Consider the following 16,024-nt stretch of genomic DNA (forward strand, 5'->3'; position numbering starts at 1 on the left):
TCAAAAACTCTTCCTGTGTCGTAGTCATATTTGTTCCTTAAGAACTTATTTTTTTTCTTTTCCTTAATCTCTGTTTGTGTAATGACTAACTTTCTGTTTAATCTTTTCTCAAACACTTAAAAATTGATTGTTAAATCGCATCTGTAACTCCTCCATTGCTTTCTTCAGATAGTCGTTAACCATAGCATATTCCTGTTCGTCCCTTCGCAACACAGTCTGTAAAATTTGTGCAGAAAAATCCATATGCAGGTTCTTCCATTCAGCAGAAAACATGGGGTTGTCCTCATACTGGACTAGATCTTTATAGATGCAGAGTCCCCTCGGAACCCTCCCGCTCTCTTTGTAAGATCTATGCGAGTTTACGGTCCAAAACAGGCGGATCTCCTTGTCCGCCAGTTGCGAGATCTTAATTTCTAAAGCTTTAGTGCTGATGGATTGCAGTGTATCTTTAGAATTGCATTCTGTGAAGAAAACGTCTGCCCTTATTCAAACAAGGTATCGTATCTTCAGACATTATTTCAACACTGGAATGACAGTTGTTCGCGTGCTCTGCTCGTCAAACAAGTTCATTTATAAAACACAGAGACAGAAAAGCCACAGGCGGCACCGCTCGGTACTTTCTCCACCAAAACTGGGTCTTCCGATAGCTTGTTAAATACAGCATATGTGGCGCACTGCCTTGAAGAAGATACAGCTACAACAATTGATTGTAGACAGACGGCACTCACCGCTGACATCATCAATGGAGATAAAAACAGGGCTGGGGCGGACTCGCATCTCCCAGAACACTAAGTAGCGACAGCCGTTTCGCGCGACTGCGCTTCTTCCGGCTACTGACATCATGGCGCTAAGTCTGCGCCCTTTTAAGCGTCATCACGTACAATTGACATAGCAACATATGACGCTGCGATTTCCATAAAAACAAAGATACAATGAATATTCTAACTAACACCACAGCACTAATTAGCTATTATACGAATACACGGAGATCGTTCCTCTCATTGAGTCCTAATGCACCTACAGCCTCCGAGCGAATTATCCACCTCGCTTCATTTTGGAGCAAAAGGCGATGCCTATCGCCTCCCTGTATCATTGAAGGAACGACCTCAAATATCCAATGTTTCCCCCATGTGCTCTGCGTATATGATCAATGAGGCGGGGGCATCCTTTTCCCGTCCTCACAGAGTTCAAGTGCTCCCTAAACCTCTCAGACATAGGTGTTAGAGTTTTGCCTATGTAAAAAACTCCACATCGGCCCATGACAACATGCACATCGTAGCTGGTCTTGCAGGTAATGAACTGAGTTACTCTGTGATTAACCCCTCCAAGTGCGAGACATTTCTTTTGTTGATTATAACTACAGAACGAGCAGTCGCCACACCTATAGTTTCCTATCGGTTTCCTACTGGTTAACCAATTAGTTGCCTTATTCTCAACCAAACGACTACTGACTAACGTATCCTAAAGTGTGTGGCATCTCTTAAAGGCCACCAACGGTCTTTTTGCTGCAAAGTCTTTCAAACTAGGTTCATTTCTGAGTATATCCCAATTACAAAAGACCTGATTGATCAGGTCAGATACCGGACTGAACTTAAATGTGAACATGAGTCTACCTTCACTACTAGTACTGGGTCCCTTTCTTTTTCCTCAATGAAGAAGTTCCTCCTGCACGTGTGACTGCGCTCTATGCGTAGCTTTTTCTAAGCCCCTCGCTGGGTAGCCCCTTCATATCAATGTCTCTTCCAGCTCCCCCGCTTGCTTCACGACCCCCTCATCGGTATTATTGATTCTTCTGAGCCTAATAAATTGCCCGTAAGGCACCGACTTCTTGACACTCCGTGGGTGAAAGCTATCATGGTGTAGAATGGAATTGGTCGGTAGTGGGTTTGCGAAAACCTTTAGTAACTATGTCACCATTGCTAATACTGACAAGAACATCAAGAAACTCCAGAGACTCAGACCCAAAATTCAGGGTGAATCTCATGTTCATGTCATTAGTGCAATTGAGAAAGGAGACAAACTCCTCACACGGCGCCTGAGTTCCAGACCACACCATGAAAAGGTCATCCACGTAGTGTATAAACAACTGTGTGCACATGATGGAAGGATTGGTGACAGAAAAACAAACTTATCCTCAAACCTATTAAAAGGTAAATATTTGCGAAGGTGCACGATACAGGTGTCCACATCGCCGTACCGTGCAACTGCTTAAACCACTGCTGGCCAAAATTAAATGTATTATTCGCTAGTACGAAACCTATGGCCTCCTTCACAAATTGACAATAGATATCGCTCTCATCAGTATTACCCATAATGTCCAAAACCGCTTCAATACCCATCTTATGGGGTATGCGAGTATACAAACTCTCTACGTCAAGCAAGACCAGACTCCAACCCTCCTGCCACCGAAAATCCTTCAGTGCCAGGAGGACGTGGTTAGTGCCGGCGAGATGAGTGGGCGATTTTTTCAGTAAGGGTCTCAACAACCAATTGAGGTACTTGGACAAGGGCTTTGTCACCGACCCGATCACCGCCACAATGGGACGTCCAGGGGGTCGGGTCAGTGACTTGTGGACCTTTGGCACAAAGTACCACGTGGGCTTACCCGGACATGTGGGAACTAGTTTGTCAATCATATTCTCAGTCAGAAAATCTGCCTCAATGTATTTCTGTAATAAACCACGAAGTATGGTAGAGGTGGGGTCACAAGTGAGTTTTTCATAAACAGACGTGTCACCTAACTGTCTATTGGCCTCCCATTGATAATCCCTTGTCATGAGGACCACATTGCCCCCCCTTGTCCGCTGGCTTAACAATGATATCATTGTGTTTCCGTAACCATTGAAGTGCCGCCTTCTCATTGGCACTGATATTACAAGGTGCTCTGGGATAAATCAAAGCTTTGACATCCTTCAACACCCTTTTATGGACTATGTCAATACTGCTGCCAGCGGGCATAGGGGGGCAAAATGTAGATTTAATATCTCCACTGAACCTGCAATAGCCCTGATCCATCACCGTTTCACACACCAGATCCATGCCAGTTAAAAACTCAAGGCATGAAATTTCCATTTCACTATATTTGTTGTTAACATTAAAGCCCAAATAATCAAGATTAACCGGGACCTCGCCTTGTCTAATCAATGAGGGATGCTGAGAAGTCTCATGAAAAGCCTTACAGAGGTATAACTTTCAAATCGATTTGTAAAAGGTCTATTTCAAAGGCGGCTCGAATTGCTCAACGAGACTGTAACTCAGTCCTCGGTTGAGGACCGACACACAGTCGGGAGGCAATTCATGGCCAGTGAGGTTGATAACGAAATTTCCTTCAGGTGGAGAACCCACTAATGTCTCCACGTGGATCTCCTGACCCCGCTTTTTCCCTCTCCTTCCACCTCTTCTGGTCTTTCCCTTAAAGGAACTTTATTCTGCTTTTGTTCAGTCGAGGTACTAGGATCGTCAGAAGCACTAGAGTCTGAGTCGATAGTCCAAAAGTCACTTCTCATTTTCTGCTGGGGACGTATTTTTCATTGTCTTTTTTTATTCCATTCAAAAACTCTTCCTGTGTCGTAGTCATATTTGTTCCTTAAGAACTTATCTTTTTTCTTTTCCTTAATCTCTGTTTGTGTAATGACTAACTTTCTGTTTAATCATTTCTCAAACACTTGAAATTGATTGTTAATCGCATCTGTAACTCCTCCTTTGCTTTCTTCAGATCGTCATTAACCATAGCATATTCCTGTTCGTCCCTTCGCAACACAGTCTGTAAAATTTGTGCAGAAAAATCCATATGCAGGTTCTTCCATTCAGCAGAAAACACGGGGTCGTCCTCATACTGGACTAAAACTTTATAGATGCAGAGTCCCCTCGGAACCCTCCCACTCTTTGTAAGATCTAAGTAAGTTTACGGTCTAAAACAGGCGGATCTCCTTGTCCGCCAGTTGCGAGATCTTAATTTCTAAAGCTTTAGTGCTGATGGATTGCAGTGTATCTTTAGAATTGCATGGGATTATAATTCATACAACCTCCCCCTTAAATAACTTAAACTAATAACTATAAACTAATAATAAGACAACTTTATTAAAGAATAGCTTATACAAATAGATAACTTTAAAACCACAGTTTAGACCAGCCATAAGCTCGGCCTAAATACCATAATCAACTCATCCACTCGCCACTATACGGCGAGCGACTTTACCCCTCCTTTCAATAAAGTGGCCGTGACAAACAAAACTTGAGAGGGCGGGCAGCAGCTCCTCAGATTGCGATTCAGCAGACTGCACAATGCTGTCGGCCACCGCAATTATATACACCTTTGGCCATAAACACTCCTGACCATCAGCCAATGCCCTACTGTCGCTTGGGTTCCTAATCTTCCTGACCCCAGCAACAATCCCAGGATCGGACATATATCGCCCAATCCGGCCTCACCTTCCCTACCCTGGATACAATGGCTATTTTTAGCCATCCTGACCATCCACTTTTGGCGGGAAAAATTCCCGCCAAAACGAATAGCCATCTAACCTGGGATGCTCATAATCCCATGAGGATCCCGACATACAGGTGAAACTCGAAAAATTTGAATATCGTGCAAAGTTCCTTTATTTCAGTAATACAACTTAAAGGTGAAACTAACATATGTGATAGACTCGTTACAGGCAAAGTGAGATATTTCAGGCCTTTATTTGTTATAATTTGGATGATTATGGCTTACAGCTTATGAAACCCCAAAGTCACAGTTTTAAGGGTCCCCTTTGCTCAGGGGGTATGGATTAATTAGCTGACTAGAGGGTGACACTTTGAGCCTAGAATATTCAACCTTTTCACAATATTCTAATTTTAAGCTGCATTAATGCAATTCCTTTTAAGTTGAATTACTGAAATAATTGTCATATACAGGATCCTGACATTCTGGGAAGAAAACGTCCGCCTCTTCTCTGCCCTTAGTCAAACAAAGGATCTTATCTTCAGACATTGTTTGAACACTGGAATGACAGTTGTTCGCGTGCTCTGCTCGTCAAACAAGTTCATTTATAAAACACATAGGAGACAGAAAAGCCACAGGCGGCACCGCTCGGTACTTTCTCCACCAAAACCGCGTCTTCCGATAGCTTGTTAAATACAGCGTATGTGGCGCACTGCCTTGAAGATACAGCTTCAGCAATTGATTGTAGACAGACGGCACTCACCGCTGACATCATCAATCTTCTTTATTCATCAATATGAGTAGAGATGAAAACAGGGCTGGGGCGGACTCGCATCTCCCAGAACACTAAGTAGCGACGGCTGTTTCGCGCGACTGCGCTTCTTCCGGCTACTGACATCATGGCGCTAAGTCTGCCCCCCTTTTAAGCGTCATTACGTACAATTGACATAGCAACATATGACGCTGCGATTTCCATAAAAACAAAGATACAATGAATATTCTCACTAACACCACAGCACTAATTAGATATTATACGAATACACTGAAATCGTTCCTCTCATTGAGTCCAGATGCTCCTACAGCCTCCGAGCGAATTATCCACCTCGCTTCATTTTGGAGCAAAAGGCGATGCCTATCGCCTCCCTGTATCATTGGAGGAACGACCTCAAATATCCAATGTTTCCCCCATGTGCTCTGCGTATATGATCAATGAGGCGGGGGCATCCTTTTCCCGTCCTCACAGAGTTCAAGTGCTCCCTAAACCTCTCAGACATAGGTGTTATAGTTTTGCCTATGTAAAAAACTCCACATCGGCACAGACAACATGCACATCGTAGCTGGTCGCGCAGTCGCGCGAAACGGCCGTCGCTACTTAGTGTTCTGGGAGATGAGAGTCCGCCCCAGCCCTGTTTTTATCTCCATTGATGATGTCAGCGGTGAGTGCCGTCTGTCTACAATCAATTATTGTAGCTGTATCTTCTTCAAGGCAGTGCGCCACATACGCTGTATTTAACAAGCTATCGGAAGACGCGGTTTTGGTGGAGAAAGTACCGAGCGGTGCCGCCTGTGGCTTTTCTGTCTCTGTGTTTTATACATTTTATACACTTTTTTTTTGGGGCTTCATCGTTTCAGGGTTTGATCCCCGTTTCCATACAGTACAATACATTCTGTATTACACAATAAGACGCCTGCAGTTGCCTGGGCTTCCGTGGCTGGCAGGCACTGATTCCTGTGTAAGGCATCGGGGCTGCCATAGCAATCATCGCCCCCCCTGTCACCGCATTGGGGGGAGGGGGCAATGAGGTCAAAGAGGGAGCCCCCTAGCTGTGTAAATCCCGCACGTGCTGACCGCAGCATTTGAAGGGTTAATCCAACGGCATCGCCGAATGCAGCCGGGACCTTTCTGCTGATTGGGTGGGAGCAGCTCCTGTACCTGCCCGATCACATCACGTACATGCACGTGAGGATGCGGCAAGAGATCGGATTCCCTCACGTAAAGTACGTGATAATGCGGGAAGGGGTTAAGCTAATAATAAAATCTAGTACTTGAGTCTGCTAAGCATTTAGCTCTCACCAGAACTATAACCGTGGGGCCTGAGACCAGGATCAGTTCCTTGATATGCACGTTCCTCCATAACACAAGGAAGAGGACGCCATTGTATAACGGTGGAACGCCTGGTAGACGTGCGCACCACAAGTTATTAGGAATGCAAGCAACAAGGAGAGGTGGTCTAGGAGACACTGGCGCTGTTCTTGGAGCGCCTGCGCTGCCTGGCGGCCGTCGATACTGAAAAGCAAGGGTCAGGGAAAAGAGGGTGACCTGGGAGATACAGGACGCCTGTTCATGTGCGCCTGCGCTGTCCAGTCAGTGCAACAAATGAACTCTGATATTTGTGCTAATGTTGTAAGCCTTGGTATGCTTGTATTAATATTGTCATATCACCAATGTCAGACAGGTGCACCTATCTCTAGAACAAAGTGAACGGCAGTGCACCGCTGATGCACGGCATGCTCTCCATTCACTTCTATGGGGGCTCCGAAAACAAACGAGTGAGCGCTGGCTCAGTTATTGTCAGAAGTACCATAGAAATCAATGGAGGAGGGCTGTGCATGCACGGTACGCTCTCATTCATTTTGGGGGCTCCATTCTAGAGAGAGATGGGACTCGCACCTGACGTTGGGGGCATGTCCTAGCGAGACAACCCCTTTAACTGTATGCACTTTATATCTCAGTTATTGAGCTGTTGCTGATATGTTAAATAAATGCCGTAATGGGCTACAGGAACGGACACTATAACCAATTTAATCTTCCAAAAACATGTTAATTATTAAACATTAACCAATATCATAAAGTATAAATAAATGATGAAACAAGTAAATTTGCTGCCTAACTGTAATTCTCGCCCCTGATACCTCCGGTCGGGATTATCGGATATCAGGGAATAGCAGTAGATGGAAGGAGAGCGACATTGTTATCCGGTTGTCAATGAGCAAAGGAACCGTCCTCATAAACGTATAAAATAAATGACTATGAATTTCATATTTTTATGATTATGGTTCTTTTGCCCATTTACAACCCGATAACAATATCACTTTCTATTTGTCAGAACATGGGAATAATAGAGGAACCGCACGGTATAGAGCGATGAATAGCTGTTACATGGGGAACGCACGTAGACATGTCAGGAGAGGCGGCCAGTCTTCTTAAAATATTTTTTTTTCTACTAAGGGCACTTTCACACTAGCGTTTTTCTTTTCCGGCACTAAGGTTCCGTCCTAGGGGCTCAAATCCGGAAAAGAACTGATCAGTTTTATCCCCATGCATTCTGAATGGAGAGTCAGTCCTTCAGTTCAGTCTTTTTGACTGATCAGGCTTTTCAGAAAAACGTAGCATGCAGTATTTTTACCTCCGGCCAAAAAGCCTGAACACTTTGACTGAACGCCGGATCCGGTCTTTTTCCCATTGACTTGCATTAACGCCGGATCTGGCGCTGTGTGTTCATTCAAAACGGATCCGGCTTTTGCATGTTAAACCCGAAAAATGTGAAAAAAAAGTTAAAGTCCATAAATGGCGGATCCGTTTTTTCCAATGCATTTTTTCATTGTGATCAAAATCCTGATCAGGATTCAAATGTAATCCGTTTTCACACGTTTTTCCGGATCCGGCGGGCAGCTCCGGTGTCGGAATTGAACGCCGGATTAAAACAACGCTAGTGTGAAAGTAGCCTTAAAACGATCTTTCATTGTATAATTGCAATCCTGGAATAGTTTCTTGCATGTCCCCATCACTTTCCGGCTAAAAATAATTCCCATAATCTACAACTACCAAGGACAGACTAAAAAAACCAAAACAAACAAATTTAAAGAGGAAGCTGGGGAAAAAAATACCAAATGGGGTGAAATAAAAAAAATAAAAATATAAAAAAAAAATAAGAATAATTCACTGCCACGGCAAAGAAGAGAACAATACACTGTATATATACACACTACAGAGGACAGTATACTGTGTATATATACTGCAGAGGACAATATACTGTATATACACTACAGAGGACAATATACTGTATATACACTACAGAGGACAATATACTGTATATACACTACAGAGGACAGTATACTGTATATACACTACAGAGGACAGTATACTATGTATATATACACTACAGAGGACAGTATACTGTATATATACTACAGAGGACAATATACTGTATATACACTACAGAGGACAATATACTGTATATACACTACAGAGGACAATATACTGTATATACACTACAGAGGACAGTATACTGTATATACACTACAGAGGACAGTATACTATGTATATATACACTACAGAGGACAGTATACTGTATATACAGTCATGTGAAAAAATTAGGACACCCTTTGAAAGCATGTGGTTTTTTGTAACATTGTTAATAAATGGTTATTTCATCTCCGTTTCAACAATACAGAGAGATTAAAGTAATCCGACTAAACAAAGAAAACTGAAGAAAAGTCTTTTCAAGATCTTCTGTAAATGTCATTCTACAAAAATGCCTATTCTAACTGAGGAAAAAGATAGGACACCCTTGCCCCTAATAGCGAGTGTTACCTCCTTTGGCTGAAATAACTGCAGTGAGACGGTTCTTGTAGCCATCTACCAGTCTTCGACATCGGTCTGAGGAAATTTTACCCCACTCCTCAATGCAGAACTTTTTCAGCTGTGAGATGTTTGAGGGGTTTCTTGCACGTACAGCCCTTTTCAAGTCACCCCACAGCATCTCAATGGGATTCAAATCTGGACTTTGACTTGGCCATTCCAGGACTCTCCATTTCTTCTTTTTCAGCCAATCTTTGGTTGATTTACTAGTATGTTTTGGGTCATTGTCATGTTGCATGGTCCAGTTCCGCTTCAGCTTTAATTTTCTAACTGATGGTCTCACATGTTCTTCAAGCACCTTCTGATACACAGTAGAATTCATCGTGGATTCTATGATGGTGAGCTGACCAGGTCCTGCTGCAGCAAAGCAGCCCCAAACCATGACACTTCCACCTCCATGCTTCACAGTTGGTATGAGGTTCTTTTCTTGGAATGCTGTGTTTGGTTTACGCCAAACATGTCCTCTGCTGTTGTGTCCAAATAATTCAATTTTGGACTCATCTGTCCAAAGAACATTATTCCAGAAGTCCTGGTCTTTGTCAACTTTATCTCTGGCAAATGTCAGTCTGGCCTCGATGTTTCTCTTGGAAAGCAAAGGTTTCCTCCTTGCACACCTCCCATGCAAGTTAAACTTGTACAGTCTCTTTCTGATTGTAGAGGCATGTACTTCTACATCAACAGTAGCCAGAGCCTGCTGTAGTTCTCGAGATGACACTTTAGGGTTTTTGGAGACCTCTTTTAGCATCTTGCGGTCTGCTCTTGGGGTGAACTTGCTGGGGCGACCAGTCCTGGGCATGTTGGCAGTTGTTTTGAAAGCCCTCCACTTGTAGACTATCTTCCGGACAGTGGAATGGCTGATTTCAAAATCTTTTGAGATCTTTTTAAATCCCTTCCCAGACTCATAGGCTGCTACAATCTTTTTTCTGAAGTCCTCTGACAGCTCTTTTGCTCTCACCATGGTGCTCACTCTCACTTCAACAGTCAGGAGCACACCAAACTAAATGTCTGAGGTTTAAATAGGGCAAGCCTCATTCAACATGCAGAGTAACGATCTACTAATTATGTGCACCTGGTGTGATATACCTGTGTGAGATCTGAGCCAATTTAAGAGGGAATACATGTGAGGGTGTCCTATCTTTTTCCTCAGTTAGAATAGGCATTTTTGTAGAATGACATTTACAGAAGATCTTGAAAAGACTTTTCTTCAGTTTTCTTTGTTTAGTTGGATTACTTTAATCTCTCTGTATTGTTGAAACGGAGATGAAATAACCATTTATTAAAAATGTTACAAAAAACCACATGCTTTCAAAGGGTGTCCTAATTTTTTCACATGACTGTATACTACAGAGGACAGTATACTGTATATATACTACAGATGACAGTATACTACTACAGATGGATCTGGATAGATTGGACTCTTGGGCAGATAAGTGGCAGATGAGGTTTAACACTGACAAATGTAAGTTTATGCACATGGGAAGGAATAATGCAAGTCACCCGTACATACTAAATGGTAAAACACTTGGTAACACTGACATGGAAAAGGACTTAGGAAATTAAGCAGTATAAACTAGTGTCAGGCAGCTGCTGCCAAGGCCAATAAGATAATGGGTTGCATCAAAAGGGGCATAGATGGCGGTGATGAGAACATAGTCCTACCACTTTACACATCACTAGTCAGACCACACATGGAGGACTGTGTACAGTTCTGGGCTCCTGTGAACAAGGCAGACATAGCAGAGCTGGAGAGGGTCCAGAGGAGGGCAACTGAAGTAATAACTGGAATGGGGGGGGACTACAGTACCCTGAAAGATTATCAGCATTAGGGTTAGAAAATAGAACACTGACGGGAGATCTAATAACTATGTATAAATATATCAGGGGTCAGTACAGAGATCTCTCCCATCATCTATTTATCCCCAGGACTGTGACGAGGGGGCATCCTCTGCGTCTGGAGGAAAGAAGGTTTCTACACAAACATAGAAGAGGATTCTGAACACCTGTTCTTCTTAACAGGATAAATGAGAATATTTTAGCAAAGTGTTGGAGATGTGGAGGACAGGAGGGTTCCCTCTCACATATTTGGGTTCACTGTCACAAAATCGTCAATTTAATCATATCTTATCTGAAATCTATGGTTACTCTATTAAATTAGATAGAGATATGATTTTATTGGGTTTAGCTAATCAAGATAGTTGTCTAAGGCCTCTTTCACACGGGCGTTGCGGAAAAATGTGCGGGTGCGTTGTGGGAACACCCGCGATTTTTCTGCGCGAGTGCAAAACATTGTAATGCGTTTTGCACTCGCGTGAGAAAAATCGCGCGTGTTTGGTACCCAAACCCGAACTTCTTCACAGAAGTTCGGGCTTGGGATCGGTGTTCTGTAAATAGTATTATTTTCCCTTATAACATGGTTATAAGGGAAAATAATAGCATTCTGAATACAGAATGCTAAGTAAAACAGGGCTGGAGGGGTTAAAAAAAAATAAAAATCATTTAACTCACCTTAATCCACTTGCTCGCGATGCCGGGCATCTCCGTCTGAGTCTTTTACTGTATAGGACCTGTGGAGAGCATTAACTATAGTTTAAGGACCTGGGATGACGTCACTCTGGTCATCACATGGTACGTCACATGATCTTTTACCATGGTGAATCACCATGGTAAAAGACCATGTGATGACCGGAGTGACGTCATCCCAGGTCCTTAAACTATAGTTAATGCTCTCCACAGGTCCTATACAGTAAAAGAGTCAGACGGAGATGCCGGCATCGCGAGCAAGTGGATTATGGTGAGTTAAATGATTTTTTATTTTTTTTTAACCCCTCCAGCCCTGTTTTACTTTGCATTCTGTATTCAGAATGCTATTATTTTCCCTTATAACCATGTTATAAGGGAAAATAATAAGGTTCGGGTCTCCATCCCGATCGTCTCCTAGCAACCGTGCGTGAAAATCGCACCGCATCCGCACTTGCTTGCGGATGCTTGCGATTTTCACGCAACCCCATTCATTTCTATGGGGCCTGCGTTACGTGAAAAACGCACAAAGAGGAGCATGCTGCGATTTTCACGCAACGCAAAAGTGATGCGTGAAAATCACCGCTCGTGTGCACAGCCCCATAGAAATGAATGGGTCAGGATTCAGTGCGGGTGCCATGCGTTCACCTTCCGCATCGCATCCGCGCGGAATACTCGCTCGTGTGAAAGGGGCCTAACAAAAGACAAACTATTTCCCTTCCTAATTACCACTTTTAAAACTTTAATACCGAAACATTGGATGAGTGCTGATATCCCGACCATAAAGAAGTGGCTATTAGAAATTAATACAACCAACGGATTTGAAAAAATTAAATGGTCATCAATAGGTAAATATAAAAAGGTATTCAGAGATCTGGTCCAAGTGGAACGATTTTATTTCCACAGATAAGATTATTTATTTAGATTAACGGGGTATCCCCGTATTTCAGTTTCTTGTGATAAAGTAATGACACACATGTGACATCGTTCTTTGTTTCTGTTTGTGTTTAATCATTTTCTGTTTTCACTTCCTTTCCTCCCTCCCCCCCCACCCCTTCTTTACTTACCTTCCCATAGTAAACAGGTACTTCCGTGGAACTACTATTAGTTCGAGGTTCAAGACGATTATTACATAGGTCTACATGTGATCAGTTTCTCTTACTCACAGTAAAACTTTTATTGTAACAAGTCTGGTTAAGTTCATGTATGTACTAACATAATACAAACTAAATAAAAGGTACTAATCCTACATGGTAGGTATGGTAATAAGGGTAAAGCATTTTTAGTAATGTAAATTTGCATTAGGTTAGATAGCTTCTTATCTTGTGCGGGCCCTATAAGACTTCTTGGAAATAGAGTAAGAAGTATTGTTGAACGTGATTCCACATTATGTGGATATGTATGCAGATTGTAAAGATAAAGAATAAGAGATATTCATGCCTGTGATAACAGGTTGTTTTCACTGAAAGCTCAAACAGGTTTTGTACTCAAATTGTATTCTTTGACAAAATGTAAGAATCTTTGATTGATGATTATTATAGAAAACTCTTGAACTTAATACCTGCTTTCTTATACCAATATGATTTGGTTCATGTTATAATTTACTATTTTGAAAACTTTAATAAAACTTAAATTTACAAGAAGAGGATTCTTCACGGTAAGAGCAGTGAGACTATGGAGCTCTCTGCCGGAGGAGGTGGTGATGGGGAGTTCACTAAAAGAGTCCAGGAGGCGCCTGGATGTATTTCTGGAGTGTAATAATATTACAGGCTATAGCTACTAGAGAGGGGTCGTTGATCCAGGGAGTTATTCTGATGCCTGATGGAGTCTCGAAGGAAGTTTTTCCCCTAAAGTGAGGAAAATTTGCGTCTACCTCTTGGAGTTTTTTTTGCCTTCCTCTGGATTACCTTGCAGGATAACAGGCCGAACTGGAAGGATGGACGAAGGGCTTCTTTTCAGCCCTGTTACTGTTAACATAGAAAAAAAGTTCCGGGGGGCATGGTCTTCCGGGCATGGAGTGAGGACACGCTCTGAAAGAGCTCCCCTGCCATCCTGAGGATATCCTGACAATTCCTAATTAAATGTTACCCTAAAGGGTGTATTTTGCTGCCTGAAGCACTGAGGAAACACCCGATGAGACATATCGGGCGTTTGGCGGTGTTCCTGAGGATCCGGTGGCCAGAATAGAGGAAGACTGCTCCTTACCTGGTGCGGACGGCGGCCATCTTGGACGGGGAGGAGGTGGCCTAATGAGCGCAAGTGCTGGCGACACTGCAGAGGAGACCCGACACCGGCTGTAAGCGGGAACGCAGGTACATGAGCCTGGGTCGCTCCGGCGTGCTCTGGTGCTGGCAAGTCACGAACACTTTGCTGGGGAGCGAGGAAATCGCCTGGGGGAGAAGAAATCTCACCTCTCGGCACGTGGCGACACATAAGCAAGGGGGAAGATGTTAACCCCTGAGGAGATAAGAGGGTGAATGAGCTATACAGGGTGGCCCTTGGAAGGTGGTGAAGCAAGTACCCCAATGTGATATAGGCTGAATAGCTGAAACAGACATCCGCCTGTAAGGGCAATCTGTGTGAAGGGGGACCCTGCCACCTGCGACTGATTCACAAATAAAGATAAAAGGACTGTATTGTCGTCCATACCCCCTCCTATGGTGTGACCATCACTGGTGACTGCTGCAATATTCTATTGGAAGCTTATAGGGTTGCCGATTATACCCCCTCCTCAGTAATTGTGAATATCAGAAGCCAGTTACCAAACTCACTTATGGGCTGCAAAACCATGTTATCTGCGAGCGAAAGAAGTGGTCGATAATATGAGCCGGACTGAGATGGACCTAAACCAGAATGGTGCCGTGAGTGCTGAGCTCCAAACTGACAAGATAATCACCGCCATAACTGCATGTCAGGCGGCGCTAACGACAAAGATTGATCACATACAGAGCGGCATCAATTGTCTACGACATGACATGGACAAAATGAGGGACCGCACTAAAGAGGTTGAACGCCGCCTGGGTAATGTGGAGGACCCTGCAAACACCACATCTGCAACGACCAGAGACCTGCAACAACAGGTGAAAATCCTGCTTGCCAAAGTAGAGGATGCGGAAAACCGGAATAGAAGGAATAATGTCAGAATCCTGGGACTACCTGAAAGGGTGGAAGGTTCTGCCCCAGAAGTATATGCTGAGCAATTGATTCGCACTTTATTGTGCCCTATTGAGTTGTCATCCAGCTTTGTGGTGGAGAGAACCCACAGGATCCCTACAAGACCACTACCTTCAGGGGCGGCTCTTAGACCTTTCATAATGAAAATTTTAAACTACAGAGACCGGGATGCTATCCTGGCGGCTGCCAGACAAAAGAAGGACATTTAAATTGAAAATACGAAGCTATCCTTTTACCCCGATTTTACAACAGAGGTTCAGAAACAACGACAACAGTTTTCAAATATCAGGGCACGTCTTCGAGAGCTGGGAATCAAGTACGCCATGATATATCTGTCCAAATTGAGAATCCAAGAGGGTGACAGAGCCAGATTTTTCCAGACTCCGGAGGAAGCGGCTAACTGGATCGATCAACAACGTCCGAGATGAAGAGAAGGACTATAGAGTGTCCTACTCTCCAGATGGGGTTCTGATTGTACTGATCTGAACCTCAGCTGCTGCTGGACGGATATGATTCTTCACACAGTTAACAGGATGGCTTAGAAATGCTATAAAGTATGGGATGCAAGTAAGGCAGTCTTAAGATGTGTTTTCAAAGCGGCTATAGCAACACATAGAACGGAACTGCTCTCCTCACGGGTGAAATTAGAGGAAAAAGTTAGATCTTGCAGAAAGAGCATATATAGATGATCCCACGCCAGAGCTTCAATCAGGCAGTATACTTTATACTTAACTGAATTCACGCAGAAACGCCTTATGGTTCAGAAGCAAAGCATCTTTGCTGAGGGGGATAAGAGTGGGAAAACTTTGGCGTATCTGGCTGAAACAGAAACCCCACAAACAGTAGTACCAGCAGTTAGGGATGGACAGGGTGTGCTCTTTACTGCACCAGAGGAAATATGTGACCAGTTTGCTAGTTATTACTCCTCCTTATTTTCCTCTAAAGCTACCAGATCTGCGGAGGAAATAATGCTTTTTCCTGTGGCCGAGTTAGCGCACTAAGAGGCAATTACTAGATGGCACTTTGGTTCCACAGGAAGTCCAACATGCAAATGTCACGGGTGAAGTTGCAGATAGCTGGAACTTATAAATAAATGACCGACTGGCTTGATCCCAAACTAAGAAGCATATAGGTGAGCCCTAAAAACCCTAAGAGCTCTCCCTGACTGCTATGCACATGCAAGGGTCTCAATGCTAGACGATTGCATGCCCACGTACCTAAGACTGTGTGACACCTAAAAACCCTATAATAGTGAGGGGACACGA

The sequence above is a fragment of the Bufo bufo genome, chromosome 8 (genome assembly GCF_905171765.1).
Source record: "Bufo bufo chromosome 8, aBufBuf1.1, whole genome shotgun sequence".
Classification (NCBI taxonomy): domain Eukaryota; kingdom Metazoa; phylum Chordata; class Amphibia; order Anura; family Bufonidae; genus Bufo; species Bufo bufo.